Here is an 8,447-nt window from a genome sequence, read left to right as displayed (position 1 = left end):
GGGAGTTCCCCTACACAGGCTCTCTCTTGCCTGCTGCCGTGTAAGATGTGACTGTTCCTCCTTTGCCTTCTGCCATGATTGTGAGGCCTCCTCAGCCAGGTGGGACTGTGAGTCCATTAACCCTTTTTCCTTTATAAATTACCCAGTCTCGGGTATGTCTTTATTAGCAGCATGAGAACAGACTAATACACTGTGAACCCCAAAAATCTGAGATAGGTCTTAGTTAATTTGGAAAGTTTATTTTGCCAAGGTTGAGGACATGCCCGTGACACAGCCTCAGGAGGTCCTGACGACATATGCCCAAGGTGGTCGGGGCACAGCTTGGTTTTATACATTTAGGGAGACATGAGATATCAATCAATATATGTAAGAAGTACATTGGTTCGGTCTGGAAAGGTGGGACAACTTGAAGCAAAGGCAGGAAGACTAAAAGCCTGAGGGAGCTCCCAGGTCACAGACAGGTGATACATTCTTTTGAGTTTCTGATTAGCCTTTCCAAAGGAGGGAAATCAGATACACATCTATCTCAGTGAGCAGAGGAGTGACTGTGAATAGAATGGGAGGCAGGTTTGACCTAAGCAGTTCTGGGCTTGAGTTTTCCTTAGTGATTTTGGGGGCCCAAGATGTCTTCCTTTCACCACACTATCCCAGCCATAACATGAAAGAGGACAGAGAAGAGAGAGAGAGCTAGCTCTGAGCCCTGGCTGACCACTTACTGGCTCAGCCACCTGGGTAATTCGCTGCGTCTTTTGGCCTCAGTTCTTTTTTGAGTTAAATTCCATTCTCTGGAACCACAGGATGGGTTGCCTTGTGTTTCCCAAGAAGAAATGCTGAAGTCCTAACCTCAGTACTTGTCAACATGACCTAATTTGGACATAGGGTCTTTGCAGATGTAGCCAAGTTAAGATGAGGTATGCTGGAGTAGAGAGGGTCCTTAATTCAATATGACTGGTGCACTTACTAAAGGAGGAGAGTTGCCGAGAAACAGACACAGAAGGGGGCAGGCCATGGGAAGACAGAGACTGACGTGCTGCAGCTACAAGCCAAGGAGCACCAAGGGTTATTGGCATCACCAGAAGCTAAAAGAGGCAAGGAAGGACTCTTCCCTGCAGGTTTCAGAGGGAGTGTGGTCCTGCCGACACCTCAATCTCAGATTTCTAGTCTCCAGAACTGTGAGACAATAAACTCACGTTGTTTCAAGCCACCCAGTTGGTAGTGTTTTGTTCCTGGCACTCCTAGGAAATGAAGACAGTGCTATGGGGAAGCAGTCGAAGACCCTGGGCTTTGAAATCAGATCAGGATTTGAATCAAGTTTCAATCACATACCAGTTGATGATGATTTGGGCACATTTCTCACTGAGTCTCATTTCTTTCTTGAAATCTAAGTGGCCCATAAAAGGGAAATGATGAAACTAATCTTGTCAGAAGGACTATTGCATAATGAAATGAGACAAGGTGTGTGTATTAGTTAGGAATGTTTTTATTGAAAGAAGAAACTCAACATGACTCAGTAAAAATGGGACTTCGGTGTAAGAATTGTGGAATGTCTCAATCCAACTTGGCCCTAGATTCTAACATTGGCAGCTCTTCATTTTTCTTTCCTGCCCTCCTCTGAATATCTGAACACACGCTTCTTCCTCCATTCCCCTCTCTCCCCCTTCCATTAGACCAGGTGCCTCTACTTTTCCATTATTCCAAACTTTGCCTCCTTTAGCCACCTGGAAGAAACTAATTTGAACCTCCCTCTTCAATATATACTGCTTGGGTGATGGGTGCACCAAAATCTCACAAATCACCACTAAAGAATTTACTCATGGCCAGGCGCGGTGGCTCATGCCTGTAATCCCAGCACTCTGGGAAGCCAAGGCGGGCAAATCACAAGGACAGGAGATTAAGACCATCCTGGCCAATGTGGTGAAGCCCCGTCTCTACTAAAATACAAAAAACTAGCCAGGCATGGTGGGTGGTGCGTGCCTGTAGTCCCAGCTACTGAGGAGGCTGAGGCAGGGGAATTGCTTGAACCCAGGAGGCAGAGGTTGCAGTGAGCTGAGATTGTGCAACTATGTTCCAGCTTGGCAACAGAGTGAGACTCCATCTCAAAAAACAAACAAACAAAACAAACAAATAACAACAACAACAACAACAAAACCATCTGTTCCCCAAAAACCTATGGAAATAAAAAATTTCTTTTAAAATAATAATTTGAACCTCCCTCAGCTTGCAAATTCAAAAGTCCAATGGGAGTGGGAGAGACATAATGGTCCACTTGAGGTCAGATGTCCCACCCTCACCCCAACCAGCTATGCCAAGAGAAGAGGGTTGTATATTCCCAAACACATTGTGAAAATTACAGGAGATAATATGTAAAAATTACTCTGGAGAACTGTGACAAGTGTAAAGTGTCGTTATTTTCTATTTGCTTTTTATTATAATTTTTTGATAGAGTCTTGCTCTTTCGCCCAGGCTGGAGTGCAATGGTACCATCTCAGGTCATTGCAACCTCCGCCTCCCACGTTCAAGCGATTCTCCCACCTCAGCCTCCCAAGTAGCTGGGATTACAGGCTATTTTCTATTTTAATTCATCACACCCTAATGGGGACTTTCCGTCTTTCTGCCTCCTCTACTCCCTCAACCCTGCCCTGATGCCCTTCTTTCCACTCCACCCAAATCCTTCCTGGGCTTCAAGTCCTTACCCAAATCTTTCCAATCCACAGTCACAGAAGTCTTTTCTGTTTGCAAACTCCTATTACCCTTAGAGTTGATTTCTCTCACAGTTAAGTCCTTAATTGTCTTCTAATTGGTCCTTGGCCTAGATCCTAAGTCACCAGAGGGCAGGAAGCATGTCTTCTTGTGCTCTTAGAGCCCTGTGCTGCTTCACATATTTCCAGGCACTAGGAGCCCATCTGCAGTGCTGGTCCTGTCCCACCACCCCCCGCCCTGCCCTTGGGGTTCCTTGGAAGTTGCTGCCTGCAGACTTCCTCCTCACTGACCTGGAGCTCCAGAGAGGCCCCAAGATAAACACAACAAAAGCCTCAAATCTGCAAAATCTGCAAAAGATTTAGATTAGGGGTGTCCAGTCTTTTGGTTTTCCTGGGACACTCTGGAAGAAGAAGAACTGTCTTGGGCCACATATAAAATACACTAACACTAACGACAGCTGATGAGCTAAAAAAAAAAATTTGCAAAAAAATCTCATAATGTTTTAAGAAAGTTTCTGAATTTGTGTTGGGCCACGGGTTGAACAAACTTGCTTTAGATAGTGTTACTGCTACTCAGGGTCTGCAGGGCTGTTTCCCTCACGTGGCGCATGATGTAACCAGTTCACCTAATTGCAACCAATTTCAACTCCATGCTATTGGATTTGTTTCCCTAAGGTACCAGATTCCAGAAAGGTCCTACTCTTCCCTAAATCAGCTGGGGAGGTGCATGCAGCCTATTTTCCACCTGCTTTCTGGTTTAGTCTTGCTCAGGAGCCTGGGCAGGCCAGGTGGGTGCTCCCCTGGGCTGATCCTGACACTGGGTCATACTGGGAGATGTGGTGGAGGAGCATTATTACTAGGAAGCAAATTAGAACCTTGATCATGAGGAGGCAAAGTCTTGCCTGGGAAGAAAAGAGCACATGTCAAATTAAGGTAGAGACCAGGACAAAGAAAAAAAAAAAAAGCTAAACATAAATTGCAAGATGTTCAGGCATGGTGAAACTAGAATAGCTCTTTCCAGATTGTTCCATCAAAAAAATTCAAAATACATTCATTGAAGCTGAACTTTTGTTCTCTCCCTCCCATCCTTTCTTCATTCCTTTCCTTCTTCCTTCCCTCTCTTCCTCTTTCTTTCTGCCCTTGTTTGCCACTTGCCTAAGCAAAAACACAGCCACATATTCCAGCTTTTGGCTTATGGAGAGTGCTAGAAAATTGAATCACTGCTTATCTAGAAGATTCATCTCAATGACCTCCAAATCCCTCCCAACTTGGAGGTTCTGCGGGTCTGTAGAATGCCCTGGTGAAAGAGAAAAAACACACGCTTTGAAGTCAGACCAGGTATGTCCCACTTCAGACCAGGTATGTCCCATTTCAGACCAGGTATGTCCCACTTCAGAGCTTGTGTTCTTTCCGTTTCACCAAGGCATTCCATAGACCCACAGAACCTCCGAGTTGGGAGGGATTTGGAGGTCATTGAGATTAAGCTTTTTTTTGTTTTTTGAGACAGAGTCTCGCTCTGTCACCCAGGCTGGAGTGCAGTGGTGCGATCTCAGCTCACTGCAACCGCTGCCTCCCGGATTCAAGCAATTCTCCTGCCTCAGCCTCCCGAGTAGCTGGGACTACAGGCATACACCACCACGCTCAGCTAATTTTTGTACTTTTAGTAGAGACGGGGTTTCACCACATTGGCCAGCCAGGATGGTCTTGATCTCTTGACCTTGTGACCCGACTGCCTCAACCTCCCAAAGTGCTGGGATTATAGGCATGTGCCACCATGTCCGGCCTAGATGAAGCTTGTTAATAATGAGTGAATCATAGCTCTCATATTTACTAGCCGTGTGACTTTGGGCAAAGTACTTAACCTCTCTGAACCTAGGCTCCTCATCTGAAAGCCTGGCCAGTCCCAGCTACCAAGTTGTTGCCATGAGGATTAAATGAGAAACTACTTATAGCACATGGAGATAGAATGGAAATGGAAGACTAGGTCCAAAAATCTGCTGCTGGGAAAGCAGAAGACACAAGATCAGGCTGCGGAGTGGGAGGTTCACGGGACTGGGTGGATGAACAGAGGATGTGGCATTGTTGCTTAGAAAAGCTACTTGGGGCCAAGCGCGGTGGCTCACGCTTGTAATCCCAGCACTTTGGGAGGCTGAGGTAGGCAGATCACCTGAGGTGGGGAGTTCAAGACCAGCCTAACCAACATGGAGAAACCCTGTCTCTACTAAAAATACAAAATTAGCTGGGTGTGGTGGCACATGCCTGTACTCCCAGCTACTCGGGAGGCTAAGGCAGGAGAATTGCTTGAACCCAGGAGGCAGAGGTTGCGGTGAGCCGAGATCATGCCGTTGCACTCCAGCCTGGGCAACACGAGAAACTTCGTCTCAAAAAAAAAAAAAAATACTTGGGCCAGCTTATTTCACAGAGCCTGGCCTTGCCCTGTTCTCCCTGCCTTCTCGTGCAGCTGGATTCTTGTGAACAACCTGGGTGTACAACCAGGACTTCCACCACGTGTGCTGTACCTCTGAGGCTGCACCCTCTCCCACCCAGTGATTTCCCATGGATTTTCTGCCCCTAACTATCCTGGATCTACCCCAGCCCTATTTAGACCATCTACCTGCTGGCCTTTTTTATTCACTTATTCATTCATTTCACAAAATACCTTTCTGTCCATCTGCCCCATGATCCTTTCAGCTTCTTGCCAGTTCCCCAACAGCCCCACCCGCAGGCTTATCCCTCCCTTCCTGGAGGCTGGCTGCATCAGAGGTTACCTTCACCCGCTGCGCGGAGCAAATGCTGATGCTCAGTCGAGATTTGTTGACTAAATAAACACATAGAAAAAGACTTTTAAAAAAAGTACCACCCCTTCTAGATCCCCAGCCCCGTTTTGGGCTGATGCAATCCAAATTTCTCTGGACCATGATGAGTTCAGTGCTGGCAGCTTGGTGGTGGCGCATAAGTAACTAGGTTTCCCAGCTCTCAGGCAGCCTTTCCCAGCACCTCTGTGAGTTTCTGATTTTCAAGTATCCCTGGGGCTTACAAATGCTAATAGTGGCTCTCTTCATATGACTGTAGTAATACTTAGCACTCATGTCCTGACACATCAAATCAGTTCAAGTGCACCCACATCCCCTGGTGAGGTAGGACCCTTACAGTGCGCTGCTGTAAATGAGCAGCTGAGGGTGCTGGGGTGCAGCTAGGGCCACACTTGGCTTTGATCTGAAATACTAATTTCTTTTTTTCATTGCTTTCTTTTTCTTGATACACGCATATAACATGTAATGATGAAATCTAGGTAATTGGAATATCCGTCACCTCAAACATTTATCATTTCTTTGGGTTGAGAACATCCAAATCTTCTCCCTTCTAGCTATTTCAAAATATACAATAAATAATTGTTAACTCTAGTCACTCTATGGTGCTATTTTTATTTTATTTATTTATTTATCTATTTTGAGACAGAGCCTCACTCTGTCACCCAGGCTGGAGTGCAGTGGTGTGATCTCAGCTCACTTCAACCTCCACCCCCTGGGTTCAAGTGATTCTCCTACCTCAGCCTCCCGAGTAGCTGGGACTACAGGCACACATTGCCACATCCAGCTAATTTTTGTATTTTTAGCAGAGATGGGGTTCCTCTATCTTGGCCAGGCTTGTCTTGAACTCTTGACCTCGTGATCCACCTACCTCAGCCTCCCAAAGTGCTGGGATTACAGGCATGAGCCACTGCACCCGGCCTTTCTCTATGGTGCTATTGAACAGTAGATCTTATTCCTTCTATCTAACAGAATGTTTGTACCAATTAACCAACTCTTCTTTTTTCTATTTATTTATTTATTTATTTATTTATGTATTTTGAGATGGAGCCTCACTGTGTCACCCAGGCTGGAGTGCAGTGGCGCGATCTCTGCTCACTGCAACTTCCACCTCCCAGGTTCAAGCAATTCTTCTGCCTCAGCCTCCCAAGTAGCTGGGACTACAAGTGCACACCAACATGCCTGTCTAATTTTTGTATTTTTAGTAGACACGGAGTTTCACCATGTTGGTCAGGCTGGTCTGGAACTCCTGAACTCAAGTGATCCACACACTTTAGCCTCCCAAAGTACTGGGATTACAGACGTAAGCCACCATGCCCAGCCTTTTTTCATTTTCAAATGTACAATTGGCTAGACACGGTAGTGCATGCCTGTAATCTCAGCACTTTGGGAGGCCGAGGTGGGTGGATCACCTGAGATCAGGAGTTCAAGACCAGCCTGGCCAACATGATGAAACTCCATCTCTACTAAAAATACAAAAAATTAGCCAGGTATGGTGGCAGACACCTGTAATCCCAGCTGCTCAAGAGGCCGAGGCAAGAGAATTGCTTGAAACCGGGAAGCGGAGGTTTCAGTGAGCTGAGATCACACCACTGTACCCCAGCCTGGGCAACAAGAGTGAAACTCCATCTTGGGGGAAAAAAATGTACAATTAAATTATTATTGACTATAGTCACCCTGTTCATGCTATCACACAGTAGGCTGTAGGTATTATTCTTTCTTTTCATACCCATTAACCCTCTTCATCTCCCTGCAGTTCCCAACCAACCCTTCTTGTTTTTTCTTTGTTTGTTTGAGACTGAGTCTCACTCTATCACCCAAGCTGGAGTGCAGTGGTGCCATCTCAGCTCACTGCGACCTCCACTTCCTGGGTTCAAGTGATTCTCTTGCCTCAGCCTCCTGAGTAGCTGCGATTACAGGTGCCCACCACCACGCCTGGTTAGTTTTTGTATTTTTAGTAGAGACAGTGTTTCACCATGTTGGCCAGGCTGGTCCTGAACTCCTGACCTCAACGGATCCACCTGCCTCAGCCTCCCAAAGTGCTGGGATTCCAGGCGTGAGCCACCGTATCCGGCCCAACCAACCCTTCTTAATACTGCCCTCCCCACTACGCTTCCCAGCCTCAGATAACCACCATTCTACTCTCTACCTCCATGAGATCAAAATTTTTTGCTCCCATATGTGAGTGAGAACATGTGTTATTTGTCTTTCTGAGCCTGATTTATTTTACTTAATGTCCTCCAGTTCCATCCATGTTACTGCAAATAACAAGATTTCGTTCCTTTTTATGTCTAACTAATATTCCATGGTGTATGTATACATTTCCTTTATTCATCCTTTGAGGGACACTTAAGTTGATTCTATATTTTGGTTATTGTGCATAGTACTTCAATAAACATGGAAATGCAGATATCTCTTCGATATATTGATTTTCTTTCTTTTAAATATATTCCCAGCAACAGGATTGCTGGATCATATGGTAGTTCTATTTTTGGGTTTTTGAGGAACCTCCAAACTGTTCTCCATTGTGGCTGTACTAATTTACATTCCCACCAACAGCATTATAAGGGCTCCCCTTTCTCCTTATCTTTGCCAGCATTTGTTAGTTTTCTCTTTTTGATAATAGCCATTCTCCCTGAAGTTGAGATGGTGCCTTGTGAAATACCAATTTCAAATGACTATATTCTCAGATATATCTTCCTCTGACTCCACAGCAGCCCCCTGCCCTGCAGATATTTGCTGTCTCCTCAGTATTCAAATGAAAAGTACCTCCCTCAGACCCCACCCAACGGGAGGCCCGGGCCAACTGTCCAGAGGGCAGTGCTTCCCCTTCCTTCTCAGCCGCAAAAAACAAACAAAACCCTGGTAGACATGTGATAGAATAATCATAAATACATAAAATTGGTCACGTAAACTGTGAAACATTAAGTTTCAGTTC

Source organism: Macaca nemestrina, chromosome 1 (assembly GCF_043159975.1).
Source record: "Macaca nemestrina isolate mMacNem1 chromosome 1, mMacNem.hap1, whole genome shotgun sequence".
NCBI classification, from domain to species: domain Eukaryota; kingdom Metazoa; phylum Chordata; class Mammalia; order Primates; family Cercopithecidae; genus Macaca; species Macaca nemestrina.
Note: the sequence above shows the minus strand (reverse complement) of the source record.